Here is an 18,904-nt window from a genome sequence, read left to right as displayed (position 1 = left end):
TACCCAATAGTTTTAATGAATTAAATTGAATTAAATATGGTGAATACGTACTAATTTAATATGTACTTATAAAAACACCAGCACTTAAATTGAAAATTTTTTTAGTACTGTTTCTAATTTTATACTTGCTAAAATCTTAGTTTTCATTGAACAAATTTAACCACATTTATAATGTTCTTGCTATACTTGTTATAAGAGTGTCAGGAGATGTATATAAATAAATGTCTCATCATTTCACACTCCAAATGAATGCCGCCAGACCTGAACAGGTCTATTTTAAAATAACAAAATTCAAATATTACACAATCTCACGACAAATTTTTTTAAATTTAAACTTGACGAAATTACTAAACAAATTTTTATTTTTTGTATTTTGTATTTTTGTGTTATATTTTTTTATTGTACAGTACAGGAAATTAGAACCATGTAAGACATTTTTTTGTTTTTTAAAAGTGGCTTTTTTTTGACTTGCAATTATTACAGTAATTGCAAACAAATTGCTCGTCAAAAAAGTACCATTTTTAATCCTAATAACACAATGTATTATTCTTTTGATTATATCGAAAAACGTTGATGTCAAATAAGATTTGATGTGTGAATTTTCACAACAAAATTAATGAACACAACGAACTAGATAAGGTGAGATTTTGTTCCAATTTGTTTTGAAAATATGGACGTGCGTTTAATATAATTAACATTTTTCGAAATATTTGACCCCATTTTCGAATTTTTTCAATGTTAAATTTTAGGTGTAATTGTAATTATAAATAGATAAGTAAATATAACATTTATTTACAACGGCACTAAACCCAATAACAGCAAAGAAAAATTACAAAATAAATTAAATGGTCTAAAAATAAATTAAGCTAGAAATTATAAATTAGCTATTTATGCAACAAGTTGCAAAATGACCGTCTTTTTTGCACTAAACATTACAATTACATTACAATTGGACCACAAGTATCAACGAGTGGTCCATGTCGTGTGCAAAAAAATAGCCATTTTGCTACGAGTTTCATACAAGATTTTTTCTAATTTAGTTACGAAAAGCACACATTCTTATTAAAATTCTGTTTAAATCTCCTATTTCAATAATTTTCCGGGATAATAAAATACTAATGTCACTTTTTAACACTAGTGATAATATAATGTCACTTTTTAACACTAGTGATAATATAGTATCACTTTTTAACAGTAGTGATAATATAATGTCACTTTTTTGACTAGTTATTAAATGAAGCACGTTTGACAACTAAAATGACATATCACAATGGTTACTTTTCGTAACTGAATTAGAAAAAATAATTATTGTAATTTATACCGTAAGGTATGTGATAACATTTGTCACACATATATTTAGACTTTAGATAAGCAGCGACAATTGTTCTAAAACTTTTGCAAATTTAATGAATGAAAAATTATTGTGTGGTGCGCGCTAATTGGTAAAAGCACTGTACTCGTATAGGCATAACGCGTTACATGCTCTGCATAATATATCATTCCAACTGAGTTGAATTAAATAAAAAATAAATAAGTCATTAAAGTTTTTGCTATATCCGTATTAGTGATACCTCGTTATTCGAATATGATTGGTTGAGTGTGTAATTAACTCTTGGGTGTTTAGTCGTTTAGTAGTTAGCGCCCGCCATAATTGCATATCGTTATCCTAAAAGAAATGAAAATTCATTAGCATTTTCTCAAGAGCAAACAGCTTGGTTTCATCTATTTGTTGAATCTTCTGCTACAAAGAACGCAAAGTCCTAATGTTGCAGGTGTTGTTGCAGGAAAAAGAGATAAATTAGCTAAAACAGTAGGTGCCACATATGAACCAGCGATGTATTGAGAATCGCTAACTACTTTACGAAATAAGAGTTATTTTTGGAACTTGCTCTCCAAAGTGTATGAAGTTAAGTATGTGAACAGAGAACAATAAAAGTCAAAGATAAAGATTCTTTGATTGTAATTTTTTGTGATTGTGTAAAAGACGTAAGTGAAGAAAATAGAAAGAAGACAGTATGTTACACTTTTGTGCTTTTTGAATTGTTCTTTTGGAGTGAAAATATTTGCTGAGTCAGTAGGTAACCTTCAAATAACCCAATTAGCTGAAACGCCTTCTTCTAATGGATTTACATCGTGTTTCAATTTTGCATTAAACAGTTATTATTGTAATTTAAAAAAGCTTATTCGCGCTTTATCACTTGTCAGCTCCTGCAGCGGTTGGTAACAAATTTATTTTAAAGTTCGCTGTTCATAAACCGCATCTTCAGACTGGACCAACATTTTCATACTGTTGCTAGGCCAACATCGACGGGTTCGGAAATTTGTCTTGCAAAATCGGCTTCATTCATGGCAACAACCTGACGGCTGTCGATTTATTGCTTTTTTGCATTTTAAAAATATTCATTATAAGAGATCGCGACAAAATACGAAACGTTTTTGTCTTGTATGTTTCATCACGGTGATTAAATATTAAGTGAATGCATATTTGTAGTAATGGGAGTGACATTATTAAAAAATTTCTAGTCTTTTGTTCCACTTGATGAGTACAATAAAGCTTTACAAAAATAACAGATGTAAGTTTTTCATTCTCGAATTTTTACAACTCTAATCAACGTAATGTAAAATCGAAGGTGTTACACGTAATGTTCCGTAAAGTTAATATCTTGGTATTTGCACATTATAATTTTCCGTAAAATTATTAAATGGCATAACGCTTGATTAAGAAAAAATATCAAAGTAGCCGATGGACTGTGTAACACATTACATCCAACATAAATAATGTTAGCTTCTAGTTGTTCCCATTAAGAAGGTATGGTATGCCAGTTACAATCAACAAGAAATAATCAATATATTTTAATTGTACCTTTTTAATGTTTTCAAACAAGAAAAAAGTCGATGTGTAATGTTTCGACCAACAACGCACTTCAAGCCCGTTTTGGGTAAATGTGTCTTGACTAGCAGCATTGCGGTAGCCCTTTTCAAATTTATTTTTATAAGTATATGCATAATGATTACACAGCCGTGGTGGAGTTAATTTATAGTGTTTTAATGGGTATTTTAGCATAATTTGCTCAACCACTTGAATACGAAACAAGTTGTGTCCGCCTTCCAGGCTTTAAATTGACCATTTTCAAGATATTGACAGATTTATGACAAAAAACAGGTTACGATAGATCAGAATTATATTTTAAAACTTACCTGACGTAATTGTTAAAATTCACAGGGCGGTTCAACTTCTGGGGCACGAATACAACCGAATACACTGCTGTAAAAGTAATTAAAGTCGTTTCCGTTTTTGTGAAAGAATGAATGAACGAATTAGCAATCGTAAAATGATTGGTAATTGTTTACTTTACCTATTTGTGGAATTTCCGCGTTTTTTCTGGCTAGACAGCTTCAGGGCGTCCTTTTACATTGTTTCCCACCACTCAAACCTTGTGCATATGGATTTTCCTTGCCCTTTAGTTATACTAGACATTGATGCGACCTTGACGCGACCTTGAAACACAACAAGAGAGAAAAACAAGTGCATTTGCACAAGGTTTGAGTGGTGGGAAACGATGTAGGAGGACGCCCTAAGGGTGTCTGGCCAGAAAAAACGCAAGAATTCCACAAGTAGGTAAAGTAAACAATTACCGAAAACTTCTACTGCTTCGATCAAAAATAACTCCTGTAACTAGTAAAAATAAAAAGATCAAGACATTTTTAGAAAATTTTACAAAATATAACATTCTTAGGCTTGTTTGAAAAATAAACCAAAATGACATTTGCCGTATTTTTTTTAAATATTTCTTTGAGTCATCTATTTTTTTAATCAGTACTTAATACATATACTTCACTTCATACATCCCCCAATATTTGTTTAATAATACATCCAATTAAACTACTTTAGCGTTTTCGAGGATCTTGGGAAAAATTTCCTTAGAATCACCACCGGAATCTATTCTTCAAAAATTCGTAAAAACGAGACACAATCAGTAAAATAAACCACGTGTAAAGTGGTAAATTGTAAATTCGTAACGGCAAGCGTGCTTACTTTACTGTTCCAATTTTGAGATGTTTAATTTCAATTTTTTTTCTAAGATATGTATACGTCTGAAGTAAAATGTTATTTCCTCCCGTGGGTGATTAGTGCCCTCGGATACGCCCCAGGCGTTAACATTGACCGGCGATAGAAACTGATACACTTGGCATCCAAATTACTTTTTAAATGATTCATCCAATTTTTGGTATTGAATTCTTCCGGATGCATAATGTACTCTCAATTTAGCTGGTGTGTTTTTAGTTTCTAGAATGTTTTCATTTCAAGCTTACTTTTTTAACAAAATTTAATAAATTGAATACAATATGTAATAGTACCTACAATATTGGTCAGAAAAGCTATTTTATTATTTTGAAAAACGATTTGAAAGATATTTTTCAAGAGTACATTTTTCTCCTCTTCTATTAACACTGAAAATTGTTCGACTGTCTTATCAATTATCATGCACAATTTCTTAGAAGTCGAAGTTGTTTTAAACTCTTTAAGCAAAGTAAGGTCCGTAAGGTCTTTGAATCAATGAAGCAAAGAATCTACTTCTTATTTTAAATAAAAGTATAAATGAGATAGAAGACTAACTGTATTTTTTTATAGTTTTGTTTTTTTTTTTAGTTTTAGTTTTAGTTTTATATAACCGAAGATACACTTCGTAAATCCACTAGTTCAGGTGTTGTTTTTATATCGTAAAACCCTTTTATGACATCATAAATGTATAGTTGCGGTCGTCGTGATTGTATTTTATATTGGTACAAGGGCGATTACCCCACTGCAGAGTATGTACGAGTAATTATCAACATTGTCGAGAAAAAATTAATTAACTAGCTGTTTTGTCAATCTGGAGTAGGTACGTCTACTATTTCTTAACATACCACTTTTTCAGTACTTACATGTTATTCCATAGGCTATTTATTATACAGTGCGTTCGTAAAGTTCGGAATAAATTTAGTAAAACTGTAAGTATTAATTTTTGAGAAAAATCCTGGAAGAGGTAACTTTGTTTTTAAAAAGTGCATATTCTTCAGCACTTTACTTATCTTGACAGCTTTTGATCTCCTAATTATGACGTCATATTTTTTTTTTAATGACAATCCCCATTTTTTTTCTTATAGACCTTCGTACTAGCTAAACGATGAATGAAACAAATTTATACCTTACATAACAATTTTTTTTGAGAAAATGACAAATTTTACTTCAAAAATTGAATTCAAATTTTATTGTAAAAATTTTAATGGACCGTAAACAAAAACAAACAAACATTTAAGGTTAACAATAAAATTCAACACAAATGTTGAAATTGCTTCCCACCAACCATTTAGCACTCACCGACACTTTGTACACTGCGCTCAATAATGTCAGGCCTTATTTGTTCCATTTTAGCGCGAGTTCTCTACCGCAAATCTTCTGTTTGGTCTAATAAAATAAACCTTCGATTTTAACTAAACCCTTTGAAAAAGAATGTTTACCTTAAGAATTAAATTAAATTTTTGAAATAAAAATTGCTATTTTCTCAAAAAAATTGTCATTTTCTCAAAAAAATTGTTATGTAAGGTACCAATTTTTTTCACTCATCCTTTAGGTGGTACGAAGGTCTATCAGAAATAGAAGAAAAAAGTGAGGGTTGTAATTTAAAAAAAATATTGATGACGTCATAATTAGGAGACGAAAAGTTATCAACATAAGTAAAGTACTTAAGAATGTGCACCTTTTAAAAACACAGTTGACCTCTTCGAGGATTTTTCTCAGTAATTAGTAGTACTTAGGTACAGTTTTATTGAATTTATTCCAAATTCTACGAACGCACTGTATGTATTGTCTCTTGTTTTTTAATGCAAGGCAATTTATGAAAATTGACGAGATGTTTACACATGTTAAAAAAAACAAGTATAAATATACAGGGTATCTTAAAATTTTCGTATTCCGAGTTCGGGGCTATTGCGTTTTGGCAATCACGCTTATATTTATTGGGTTCACTAACACACTAACAGCACGAGAGAGCTTCTGGTTCATCCGCGAGAGACGAGAGAGTTCTTCCTTCCTCGTCACTCGGTGTGGGGGTAGGAGTAGCGCCAGATTTGAAATGAGGTACAGCACGGCGCTACAGTACCCCCCTCCCAGTGAAAATGCCATTTGAACGAATACGAAATACGAATACGAAAAATTACAAAGTTTTACAAAATTAGATTGACAAATGATAGAAACGAATATTTACAAAGTTTTACAAAATTAGATTGACAAATGATAGAAACGGAGAAGGTAACATAAAAGCAACGCTCGCTATCAGTACACTTGCACCATGTCCCCGAATCGTGTCGGAAATTTCACATGACGACCTGATCGTGTTGTGCGGTTCCTCTGCGCGTAGTCTGGGGAATTGTTTGCCCTTGTCCGCTTTGCGTTGGTCCCATGGTCGGTACTGCCGGAACTGGTCGATCCTTGACAGCTCACGCTCTTGTCCCCTGGCAGGTTCTTGGTTGTTGTTTCCAGGTACGCCGGCTTCAACCTGTCTATTGAGACGTTACTGCGTTTGCTTTTGATCTGCAACGAAAAATATTTAGGGTTCCTTGCCAACACTTTGTATGGGCCGTCGTAAGGGGGCTGTAATGGCTTCCTCACGGCGTCGACTCGGACGAATACGTATTTGGCTTGCTGCAGGTCTTTCGGGAGGTAAACTGGGTGCTCGCCGTGTGTCTGTGAAGCCGTATAGGGGATCGCGTTCATCTTCGACCGCAGTTCCTCTACAAAGTGGGGTGTTGGTGCTTGGTTGTCCCTGGAAGCGGGCGTGCTGGTTCGGATCATGTCTCCGGGTAATCGCAATGCAGTGCCGTAGACCAGGTCGGCTGGTGAAGCTTCGAGGTCTTCTTTGACTGTTGTCCGGAGACCTAGCAGTACTAGGGGCAGCGCTTCCGACCAAGAGGCTTGATGGCACATCAACGCTGCTTTCAGGGATCTGTGAAACCGTTCCACTGTACCATTGCTTTGTGGGTGATAGGCAGTTGTTTGGATGTGGTGTGTGCCTATGAGTTCTGTCAGAGTTCGGAATAGAGCTGACGTGAATTGTGTTCCTCTGTCTGTAACGATTCTGGCTGGGGCACCGAACCTGCTCATCCAAGTGGTGATGAATGCCCTGGCGCACGTTTCGGCGCTTATGTCGCTGATCGCCACTGCTTCTGGCCATCTCGTGAACCGGTCCACCATCGTCAGTAGGTACTCTTTTCCATTTGAGTGAGTGAGAGGACCGACAATGTCTAGGTGTACATGGCTGAAGCGTGCATCTGGTTGACTGAAGGTGCCGATTGGGGTTTTTGTGTGGCGCTGGACCTTGGACCTCTGACACTGAAGGCACGTCTTTACCCAGGATGCGGTGTCTCTCTTCATATTTGGCCAAAAGTAATTTTTGGTGATTTGTTTCGTCATACTCCTGACCCCCGGATGAGCCAAGTTGTGTACCTTGTCGAAGACGAGTCGTCTGAATGGTCTAGGTACATAGAGGCGGTTTCCATGTGTCGTTTCGTACCAGAGGGTTTTCTCTGACAGCGGAATGGGCAACTGTACAAAGGTGAACTTGCCTTCTGTTTTTAGGGCCTGGAGTTGTTCGTCATGCTCTTGTGCTTCAGCTAATGCATCCCCGGTGAAGTTGCATGATTGGACCGCTTGTATTCTCGACAACGTGTCCGCTGGAGTGTTCTCTTCCCCACTGATGTGCCTGATGTTCGTGGAGAATTGGGAGATTACATCCAGCTGTCTAGCTTGTCGTGGAGTACACTGGTCTGGTTTTTTCTGAAAGGCATAAATTAAGGGTTTGTGGTCACTGAAGATTGTGAAATTGCGACCCTCTAGGAAGTGTCGGAAGTGTAATATGGTTTGATAAATCGCCAAAAGTTCTCGATCGTAGGCGCTGTACTTTTTTTCGGTACCGGTGAGCTTCCTTGAGAAGAATGCTATTGGCTTTTGCTGTCCCTCTTCGAGCTGTTGCAGTACTCCGCCGATTGCCCAGTCCGAAGCGTCTGTCGCGATGCTGAGAGGGTTGCTGTGGCTGGGGTATGTTAACCTGGCTGCTTGCATCAAATCCTCTTTGCACTTCTCAAAAGCTGTTTTTGTCTCTTCCGTTGGTTCGATCGGGACCTCTCGTCGTGTGCAGCCGTTCAGGAGGGCGTTTAAGGGTGCTTGGGTTTTTGCTGCTTGTGGGATCCACCTCCGATAGTAATTCACCATGCCCAAGAAACGTTGCAATTGTTTCGATGTCGTTGGGAACGTCAAGTTGCAGATGGCCTCGACCTTGTCTGGTAATGGTTCTACGCCTTCTGACGTGACCTTGACCCCCAAGAAGCTGATCTCTGCGGCCCCAAAAGTGCATTTTTTTGGATTTATTACCACGTTATGGCGATGAAGTCTTTCTAGTACTTGTTTGAGATGACGGAGGTGTTCTTCTTCTGTGTGGGACGCTACTAAAATGTCGTCTATGTAGACGTACACAAAATCTAATCCCTGAAACAGTTCATTCATAAACCTTTGGAACGTCTGGGCTGCGTTCCGGAGACCAAATGGTGTACGGGTAAACTCAAATAACCCGAATGGTGTAGTTACTGCTGTTTTTGGTTGGTCGGCTGGGTTAACCGGAATTTGGTAATAGGCTCTTACCAGATCGATGGTGGAGAAAATGGTTCTGCCTCGGAGGTGTTGGCTGAAGTCTTGTATGTGTGGGATCGGGTACCGATCAGGTACAGTTTGGGCGTTGAGCGTCCGGAAATCTCCACATGCTCTCCAAGTTTTGTCAGCTTTTTGCACCAAGTGGAGTGGGCTGGCCCACGGCGATGAGGAAGGTTTGATGATGCCTTGTCGCTGGAGATTTTCGAATTCTTTTTTGGCCAGCTGGTATTTCTCCGGGGGCAACCTCCTCGGTCTATGGTGTGCTGGAGGACCTTTTGTTTCAATGTAATGCAGGACTGTGTGATGCGGTTCGGTTGGCACGTTTGACGACCTGAGTACGTTGGGGAACTGCCGCAGCAGTTGTTGGTACGCGTCAGCTGCATTCGTAAACACTGCCCGTATTGTCTGTGGATTTGTTTGTTTTAGGGGGCACTGCACTGCTAGCCACGTTTCCGAGTCGATTAACCTTTTACCACTGATGTCCACTATTAATTTGAAACTGTCTAAAAAGTCTGCTCCGAGGATGGCGTCTGTCACGTCTGCGATTAAAAACGTCCACGTGAATTCTCGTCTTAAGCCGATATTCAGACGAAGCAGTCTTTCACCTAGCACTTTAATACCGGATCCGCTTGCCGTTTGCAGGTTGAAACGCGGAACGTAACGTTTCTGGTCTCTGAACTTCGCGGGCAAAATGCTGAAATCCGCCCCCGTATCCACCAAAAAATGTATCTTTGACTGTTTGTCACTTACATAGAGGCGACGGGCTGTACACCGTGTGGCAGGAGCTGACTTTACTCCTGCCCCGACGTGGCGTTTTTTGGATACGCGCAGGGGTCCTTGCATTGCCGTGCTCGGTCTCCGAATTTGTAGTGATACCAACAGTATTTGCCAGTGTCCGTGTCGGGGGCTCCTCGGCTGCGACTTTGGCTGCGCCCTCTGCTTCGTTCCCGCTCGTGACGTTGGTTGCCTAGCTGCTTCAATTGTTGCTCCATCTTCTCCAACCTCCGCATGACCGCCCCTAGAGTGGCGCCCTCTGACGTTGATGTGGACTGGCCTTGCGGGGTGGACGGCGTGTTGCGTGTGGTGGCTGCAATGGCGGCCGTTGGGGTGGCTTCCAGGATTTTGTCCGCCACCATAGCTACCTGGTCGAGATCGATCCCCGTCACCGCTACCAGGATGGGTTGTATGCTGCTGGGCATTTGCTGCAGGAACAACTCCCGCAAAACGGATTCGTTAACGTACTGCGTGTCCGTCACCAGAGTCCTCATGTGCCTGAGAAGTTGCGAGGGTTTCCGGGTGCCCAACTCCTGTCCCGATAGGAGTTGCTTCAGCTTCTGGGTCTCCGTTAGCGTCGTCCTGCTCAAAATCTCGGCCTTCAACCTGCTGTACGGGGCGTCCGCATCTGGTTTGAGTATGAGGTCGGCTACTTCTCCGGCGAGGTCTGGACCGAGCGCGGCGACCACGTGGCTGAACTTCGTGTCCTCCTTTGTGATTTTGGGTGTCGCCAGGTTGAATTTGGCCTCCACCATGGCGAACCAAAGCTCCGGCTTATGCGTCCAGCACGGAGGTAGCGTCAGCTGCGAGGCGGCGACTTGGGGCTCGTTCGCGTCACTTCCGCCCGGCATTTTGGCGTTGCTAGATGTCGGCGTGATCACGTCGGGGTCACCAATATTGCGTTTTGGCAATCACGCTTATATTTATTGGGTTCACTAACACACTAACAGCACGAGAGAGCTTCTGGTTCATCCGCGAGAGACGAGAGAGTTCTTCCTTCCTCGTCACTCGGTGTGGGGGTAGGAGTAGCGCCAGATTTGAAATGAGGTACAGCACGGCGCTACAGGGCTTACTAGGGGACATCCTGTTGACCTGTTGAAAAAAATATAACGTTGCCAATATTTGTTCAGAAGTACCTGATTAATATTCTAGCTGTTGTACTTCCCTTTTGAACAAAAATTGGAAAAATAAAACTTATTTTTTCGAGATAAAGCTGTTTTTTTCAAGAAATGTCTTTTCATTTATATTTTAATATTTTACATAATCATCCTCACCATATTTCAAAATGAATGTCAACCATTTATATCTTTTATTTGAAGAAAACATGATGAAAAGTTTGAACCTTCAAACCCATATATCTTTGTAAAGACCCCCTATATTTTTTATTTTATTTTTTCGAGATTCGTGAGATTTTTCCCTACAAGACCCCCGACTTGGAATACGTTAATTTTGCGACACCCTGTATATATTATACATTATAATATTGCCAAAAAATGACACTTCTACTCTTAATGATATAATACATATACTATTTTATTTACTTCGAGTTTCGATGGGATGTAATTTGCGGCTATACCCGTATAGTCGTCATACGAAATTAAAATTCATCATTGGTTACAGCAGGTGTTCTTACATTATAACTTAATTTGCGGAAAATAGACATTAGTGTCTTGTTTATAAGATATAATTAATTGAACCACTGTAAAGCCACCTTCATTACAAAGAATGTATTGCATTAGATTAGATAAACCGACTGAAAATTGCTTGATTAAATTTTTGGGGACGCTGAGAATTAGTTTGCGCAAAAAAAACCGTTATACAGGGTCATTTTCAATGATTGTGGTCCAAGTTAGCGTGAAAACTGAATGTTAAATTTAAAGTTGTCCCTCCATATGAAATTGATCAATATTATGTGAATACAGTAATACACATCGGCCACACAATTGATACCATTGACCATGGTTATACAGGCTGATTCACGTAGCCCGTTCATTAGAAACATTCTGATTTCCCCAAATCATATTAATATGAAAATTGGTACATAGTTGACTATAATCGACTACTCCAAGTTCAAATGAAATATTTTCAAAATGGTGGCAATTCCGGAAATACCGGAAATCGACGCTATCTTTATTTTTTTAAATGGAAAGGCCTCATTTTGACTTCACATTTCGATTCTACGTTAAATTTTGAGTTTGGAACATCTTTTTGTCAACACTTATCTGTCATCGTTTTTGACCTATGTCATCTTTTTTGCAAAAAAGCGAGGTTGCAGGACTTCACTAACAAATTTATAACTCTTGAATCATCGGAAATAAATAATTGTGTTTTTTTTTAGTTGAATTCCTAAAGACCTGGCCGATCTTTTCCGCCATTAGTGAAAATTTTTTTATGATTCATACGCCTACTGAAATTTTTCAAAATTGCTAATCCAAAAATGTCAAAAACTTCATTTTTTTAAATGGCAACCACCATTTGTGACACTACATATAAATGTAAAATTTAATTCTAAGCCTGCTTTTATAAACATTGTGTATGCCTATTCCCAGCCGTTTTGGCGTAATTTCGATTTTTTCAGTAAAATATTCTTTTTTTTATCAAACAATTGTTTTATTTGAATTTTTATTCAAAAATCGCATGCAATAAACAGTAAATAACAACGAAATATTAAAAAAAAGCAAATTAACAAAAAAATATTTTCAACGAAATCATTTACATTAAAAAATGTTTTTGTTAATTTGCTTATTTTTTATTGTTTTGTTGTTATCTAATATTTATTGCAATGCTATTTTTGAATAAAAATTCAAATAAAACTATTGCTTATAAAAAAGAATATTTTATTCAAAAAATTGAAATTACGCCTAAACGGTTGCAAATAGACATACATAATGTTAATAAAAGTGGCCTTAAAATTTAATTTTACATTTATATCTAGTATCAGAAACGGTAGTTGCTATTTAAAAAAATGAAGTTTTCGACATTTTTTGATTATCAATTTTAAAAAATTGCAGTAGGCGTATGAAACATAAAAAAAATGTCGTTGATAGCGCAAAAAGCGGCCAAATCTTTGGCAAGTCAGTAAAGTAAAAATAAATTATTTATTTCTGATGGTTCAGGAATTATAAATTTTTTAATAAAGCCCTGCAACCTCACTTTTTTGCAAAAAAGATGACATAGGTCAAAAACGATGACAGATAAGTATTGAGAAAAAGACGTACTAAACTCAAAAGTTAACGTAGAATCGAAATGTGAAGTCAAAATGTGGCCTTTCTATTTAAAAAAACAAAGATGGCATTGATTTCCGGTATTTCCGGAAGTGCCGCCATTTTGAAAATATGTATTTCATTTGAACTTGAGTAGTCGATTATAGTCAACTACCAATTTTCATATTAATATGATTTTGGGAAATCATAAAGTTTCTAATGAACGGGCTACGTGAATCAGCCTGTATAGAGCGGCAAAAATGTCATGGCTTGCTTCGACTACCGTCATTATAGTGACCCTGTATAAGGAAAAGTGTCAGACAAATATGCTTTTATACAAAAAAAAAAAAAATCGGAAGATAAATGGTTGTTAATCTTAAGCGTCCTCAAAAAGAATTATCATATCCTTCCTGTTTGCCAAGTTGTACTCATTTAATTCGTAGTCAGAAATTTTGTGTAGGTATATCCCCAGAGTATTTGGGCAAATGTAAGCAAAAATCGAGAAAGGACATCCTAAGGTCTTCAAGCTTTTCTACCTTGGTATTAATTAGACTCAAATAATGTTAACACTATCATGTAGACATATTTTTTTTTATTTTACGTCCTTACAGTCCTTGTTTGATAGTAATACTTACTTTTTGTTATTTACTTTGTGAATTCTTTTCATACTTTTCCTCATACACCAAAGACACGCAGAACACCGAAGTGCAATCTTTTTTTTTGTTGGTTATTGTTTCAGTGTGTTGACTCGAAGGAATAATAACTTGTCCCACGCATGTATAAACAAGAGAAATATTTTTTTATTACTGCAATTTCTTCTTCGACATTTATTACTATCTATTCTTTATACTCGAATGGTTTACATCTTTTCACAATTCATTGACTTTTATAATCGTCTAACTTCTGTTGTGTTGGAGAGATTCTTGTCCACAGGTCGTTCTATAGGAAGCTTTCAAGCTTTCAGAAAGTTTTTCTTATTTTGGCGGCTCAGTTCAAAAGCAATTAGCAAATTACCCTTCATAATATTTATGTATTTTATGGAGGGGACCACACGGGTTCGCCATAGAAGACCTCTTTGCCGTTGATTTAAACACATTGGTTGTTTATGTGTGCTTCGTCTTGTTGGTGATTGGCTGTGTGTAATTACCGTGCCCCCTTATCTTCTATTTTATAGTTAATGATGGAGCATTTATATTTTGTTGATGCTTTTTCAAGTGCCCACTAACTGGCTAATTTATATTTTATTACATCTAGCGACGTCTGGCGGTGGTCGCTAAAGTGTTGCCGCAACGCTTTGTATCTTTTAATGAATTAAAAGATTCCAGTCGATATGCACCGGCGTAAAACCGGAAACCTAACACGACCGTCGTCAGATCTTTAATACTTCCGAACAGTTATCAGTTAATAAAATTTGATGGATAATCAATGGTCCCACTTACAATTTAGCCAACTATATTCGGATTTGGTTTAATTAGTTTGAAGCGGATGCAGAAATAATAAATTTTAACTGACCGAAAGGGAATAACTTGGTATAGCCATTCTACGTACCGCAACATTAACCAGACTCGTAAAACGCACTTTATATCCGTTTTATGGCATTTGTAAAATATTGCATTTCAAGTATAATATATGCACTCGGCTGCAGCCGTACAGACACTCAAATCAGATGCCGTCTTGCACACATATTTACAGTAATAGTTTTTAAATAAATGTTATTGTAATCTGTAACGCGCAGCTTCTGTTGTGGCTTTTGTAAGCTACTTGGTAAGTGGTTTGTTTACACTGGAAGCCGGCAGTAATGTTCTTCAGGAGTCGCTTTGGGAAACCAGTAATGCAATGTTAACGCTATAATAACGTGTTTTGTCAACGATTCCATAAGACGTTTGCCACCAAGAGCGTAAAATTAATTTAGTTAACTATCGCTGTTCACAGATCAACGACGCTGTAAAAATTGATGTGGTGCCAAATCAACGGAAGACGTTTACTATTCAATTGATTTCTGCGATCTCACATTTAAGTAACTTTTGTCACAGACAGATAACACAGTTCATATTTTTATGTCGACATAAAATTTAAAAATGCATTTCAATCAGATCCTGGAGATGTTTTATTCTTTATTTGGAGAACTATAACGTTCGCGAAAATATACGTAGATATAGGGCGATGACAAGTAAAGTTCAAGTCTTATTCTACATTTTTAAATGAAGACACATTCTCAGATTAATAGTAGGTACATACATTTCAAACCAAGGTAAGAAAGTGCTTTCTTGCAGACCGCAGGCAAAGATTACAAACCGAGCCGTAGGCGAGGTTTGTAAGTGCCTAAGGTCTGCAAGGGTGGGTTATTTGTTTAATTAACTTGTCATCGCATTTGAAGATTTGACGTTTGTTGGAAAATTTGAAATAAACAGGGTAAAGTAATCTACCTACCTAGCTTATCTGTTTATTTTCCAGATTATATGATTGATCTACCAACTTGCTTTATTGAATTGGCTTTCATTTATCAATAACTTATTTCACTTTTGTCACTTTTGACATTTGTATTTTGGTACAGTTTTACCATAAACATTTCATGATTAACTTTCTTACCTTAGCGAGAAAGTTGAATTTTCTCACTTCAAATGAGGTATCCACAGCCTACATTCCTAACCGGTAGGGAAAAAAAAATCCACTTTGGAAATATGTAGCTCGGAAAGGTCTGTAGTTTTCAAAGGTGGTTCAACATTTGTTTATTGTCCGTAATATACAGTGAGGACGTAAATACAATTTTAATACGTGATTAAGAATGATGAATAAATAAATACCAATGTTTACTGAAACTTAGAAAAATAAAAAATAAATAAATGGGGTTACTTCAACAAATGTTCCAAATGTTCTTCCTGCACTCTTACCTATTTTGACTTCCCATTTGGAATATTTCCAAGGTAAAGGTTGCACATACCCTAATTCTATTAATCGATGCTTCAAAAAATTCAGATTGGGTCAGTCAAATCGGGCAAACAAGCTGGTCATTCTGTTGAACTACGTCTATGAGTCCACTTTTACGAATATGTTTGGTTGAATCTCGTGCAGACCTAAAGTAGCGTGGCGGAGCAACATCCTGTTGGAAAATAATGTCCATCTCAGACATGTTTCCGAACGACATTTTTGTTCGAAAATTACTTTAAATAAGGGGATGAAGCAATCTTTCAAATCTTGTATCAAATTCGATCATTTGCTATTTGAAATCTTAAAATGATTAACCCCCAGACCATACTTCAATTTTATATTAAATAGGTTCCAAAAATTACATTTATTTCTATTTTTAAAAGAAACATATTTTTACGCAAGATAGCCAAGTGCTCATTCCTTTGTTTATTTTTTTTGTTGATTTCATATGTAAAATATCATTAAAATACTTTTATATCTAATTGTTTTTGTAGAAACCCGTACAATAAATAATTCAATCCATTAAATCGAGCGGAAACAAATATAATATCGGATGTTCATCTAAATTAATCCTCGAGAGTAGGCGTTGAAGAGTCGATTGTGAACGCACCACCGATTACACATTACGGATCAGCTGTTCAAATCTAACCTCACTTTTTGCGTTGTTTGTGCTTTTACTCTGCAGACTGACGTGTCGTGCGTTCACAACGCCAACATTGAGGATAAATAAATAAATCTCTTTCAAGAATTCAGTAACCTGTAATAATACGCCGTTAACATTTGTTGTAGCTTCATAGATGGATGTCGAATGTCATTTATTTAGCGTACAAGCCTGGTGTAAATTTTTTTTCACGAAAACTTCTTTTCAGAATTAAGTAACAAACATTAAAGTGATGCAGTGAGGTTACGTATCTGAAAAAAATGGCAAAGCACACTTAGAAATCGTCACATGACCAATTTTTTTGTAATAATCGTTAGGTATACTCCGTACGCTGATAGATTGCACGTTTTTTGACAGAAGACAGACACAAAGACAAGTGTGGCTGGAGTTAATCTGTAAGGCTACAACGGTTTTTTACATAACGTGAAACAATTGAAATGGGGAGTTTAGTATTTTTCACTGTGTTATGTTATCGTTTTGGAACTAGAATTTAAAAACGCGCAATCTGTCAGCGTACGGAGTATAATATTCTAATAAGATAGTGATAGCCATAAAATTACCACCAGCCACTATAAAGGAATAAGTTTAGAAGGATTAATTTTGCCTCAAAAATAAATATAGTAACAACTTAGAATTTCACAAGGATGGTGTTAAATAGAGAAATAATTTAAAGCTTCTCAATCTTAATTATTATTTATATGAGAAAATCCACAGACATGATCTGGTCGATCAATCACTAATGATAAGGTGACAAATGTTTACCGACATGTTCATTTTACTAATGAAGCCTGAATGCATTAATTTGTCTGGTACCAACTTAACGGTAATGGAATTATGTCCATGGAGGGCATAAAATAAATTAAAAACCATTTTTATTCTATACTCCATTAGAAATAAGGAAAACGCATTCCCACCTTAATAAAGTTTATGACGACTGATGTAAAATAAGAGAGTCTTTTTGCTAATCAATCTCTTTTTAATAATTGTTACTAATAAAAGTTATGTAGTAATTAAATATACTGAAATTCTGATTGGTTTAAATGTTTTTCCCTTTCAGCAGTAGATATTAGAAAATAGGAATTTGTTATATGTACATATTTAGGAAATTAAAAAAAAATAAATTTTTGAAAACATAATTTTCGACAAAGCTGTTGTTAATTCAACTTTTAGTTAAATTATATAATTTCCATGATAGGAACAATGCGTGAAAATTTTTGGGAAAAATGGAAATAATTTTTCCTGTTGAGCTTTTCGGAAAGAACTCGAGTAAGTCGATTTTATTTTGTTAAAGAAGCAGTTTCCGATAATATTCCACTCCTCATCGTTTCCGCTCAGTGACGTCATCGTGATATTTTTTTTTCTAAACTTTTGGCAACACTATGTATGTGAATGTGAATTTCGTAGAATGCTTGAAATTATAATAATGTTTATTCGGAATCGTATTATAATATGCACATTCCTATCCTTATATAAGGGCGGAAAGTTAACCATTCCTTTTTATGTTTACTTCTTCGTCAGTAATAGGCTACTTCCCGCCCTGTTATAAGTTTTTTCCAGTGGCGTACACGAATTGTCAAAAAACGGTAGAAATGAAACTGCACCAAACTGAGTGTTTATTTGCTAAAAATGTAATGATTCCGAATAAAATAACAGTATTCAAACCTCAGTGGGAATGTGTTTCATTCCTGCCTCGAGCATTAGCTCACCTCGGCTACGCCTAGGTAAGCCATCTTAGCTCTCGACAGGAATGAAACACTTCCCACCTCGGTATGTAATCTACTATTCTTCAAGGAATTCAAGGATTCTTTGTAAGGTATAAATGTATGTGTGAATTCCCCTAATTTGTCTGTTCAAGTTAAAGTTACGTTTAATTATGTGTGATTCTTATAATTTTATGATAGCATTTCCGGAAATGCTCAACGTCAAAATATATGAGCTCATAAAATATGGTAAATAGATATGCCTTAATAGAAGAAAATTCCAGATTTTTGCAGTCTTAGACGGCTATAAATTTGTAATATCTTCTCACTAATGGTACAATTAGCCGGCTAAATTATACCTTATATTAAATAAAAATAAGACAGGTGTCATTAGTAAGATACATGTTTGAAATCTATATGTATCCCAAAATTATTCAATTAAGGAAGCGTATTAAAAATATTTCTCCGGATGTTACCGATTTCACAGACGTATTTAGATTTTTTTCCTGATGCATTTACAACATCCCAATCAATTTAATTTTTCAATTAATCTGAAAAGAGCCATAAATTCCAGGAAAGTGTCCTGGGGTAAATTGAAAGTTCGCCTAAGTAAAGCTTTTCGGTCGATATGTAGGATAACTGGATAGCCCAGCAATAGTACTGAATGCCGCCGTTGCTGGCGTTGCTGCCGTTTTATGGGCTAGTTTATATTTTATGACCCCCTATACAGAGATGTATGGAAGTATAAAACTGCAAAATGTTCCCTACATATTAATTTTACTCTTGCATACGTTTGTTATGAAAATTGTTTCACCTACGTTATGTTTTAAAGTGTAATCAAAAATATTTTAAACGTGTCTCGTATTGTGCTTTACGAGCTTTCGAAATAAAGCCGTACACATCGCCGGTGCGAATGGAGGTTTTTGTCGACATCGTTTTGTGTAGGCTTTGT

General features: G+C 36.3%; 1 protein-coding gene across 1 annotated transcript in view; it reads left to right on the top strand.

The window, feature by feature from the left end:
- dsx (doublesex) overlaps nt 1-18,904 on the top strand; it is a 125,053-nt gene that overhangs the window by 80,612 nt on the left and 25,537 nt on the right. The window lies entirely within an intron of this gene.

This window comes from Tenebrio molitor, chromosome 2 (assembly GCF_963966145.1).
Source record: "Tenebrio molitor chromosome 2, icTenMoli1.1, whole genome shotgun sequence".
Lineage (NCBI taxonomy): Eukaryota > Metazoa > Arthropoda > Insecta > Coleoptera > Tenebrionidae > Tenebrio > Tenebrio molitor.
The sequence above is the reverse complement of the archived record's forward strand: the minus strand, read 5'-3'. Positions and strand labels throughout refer to the sequence as shown.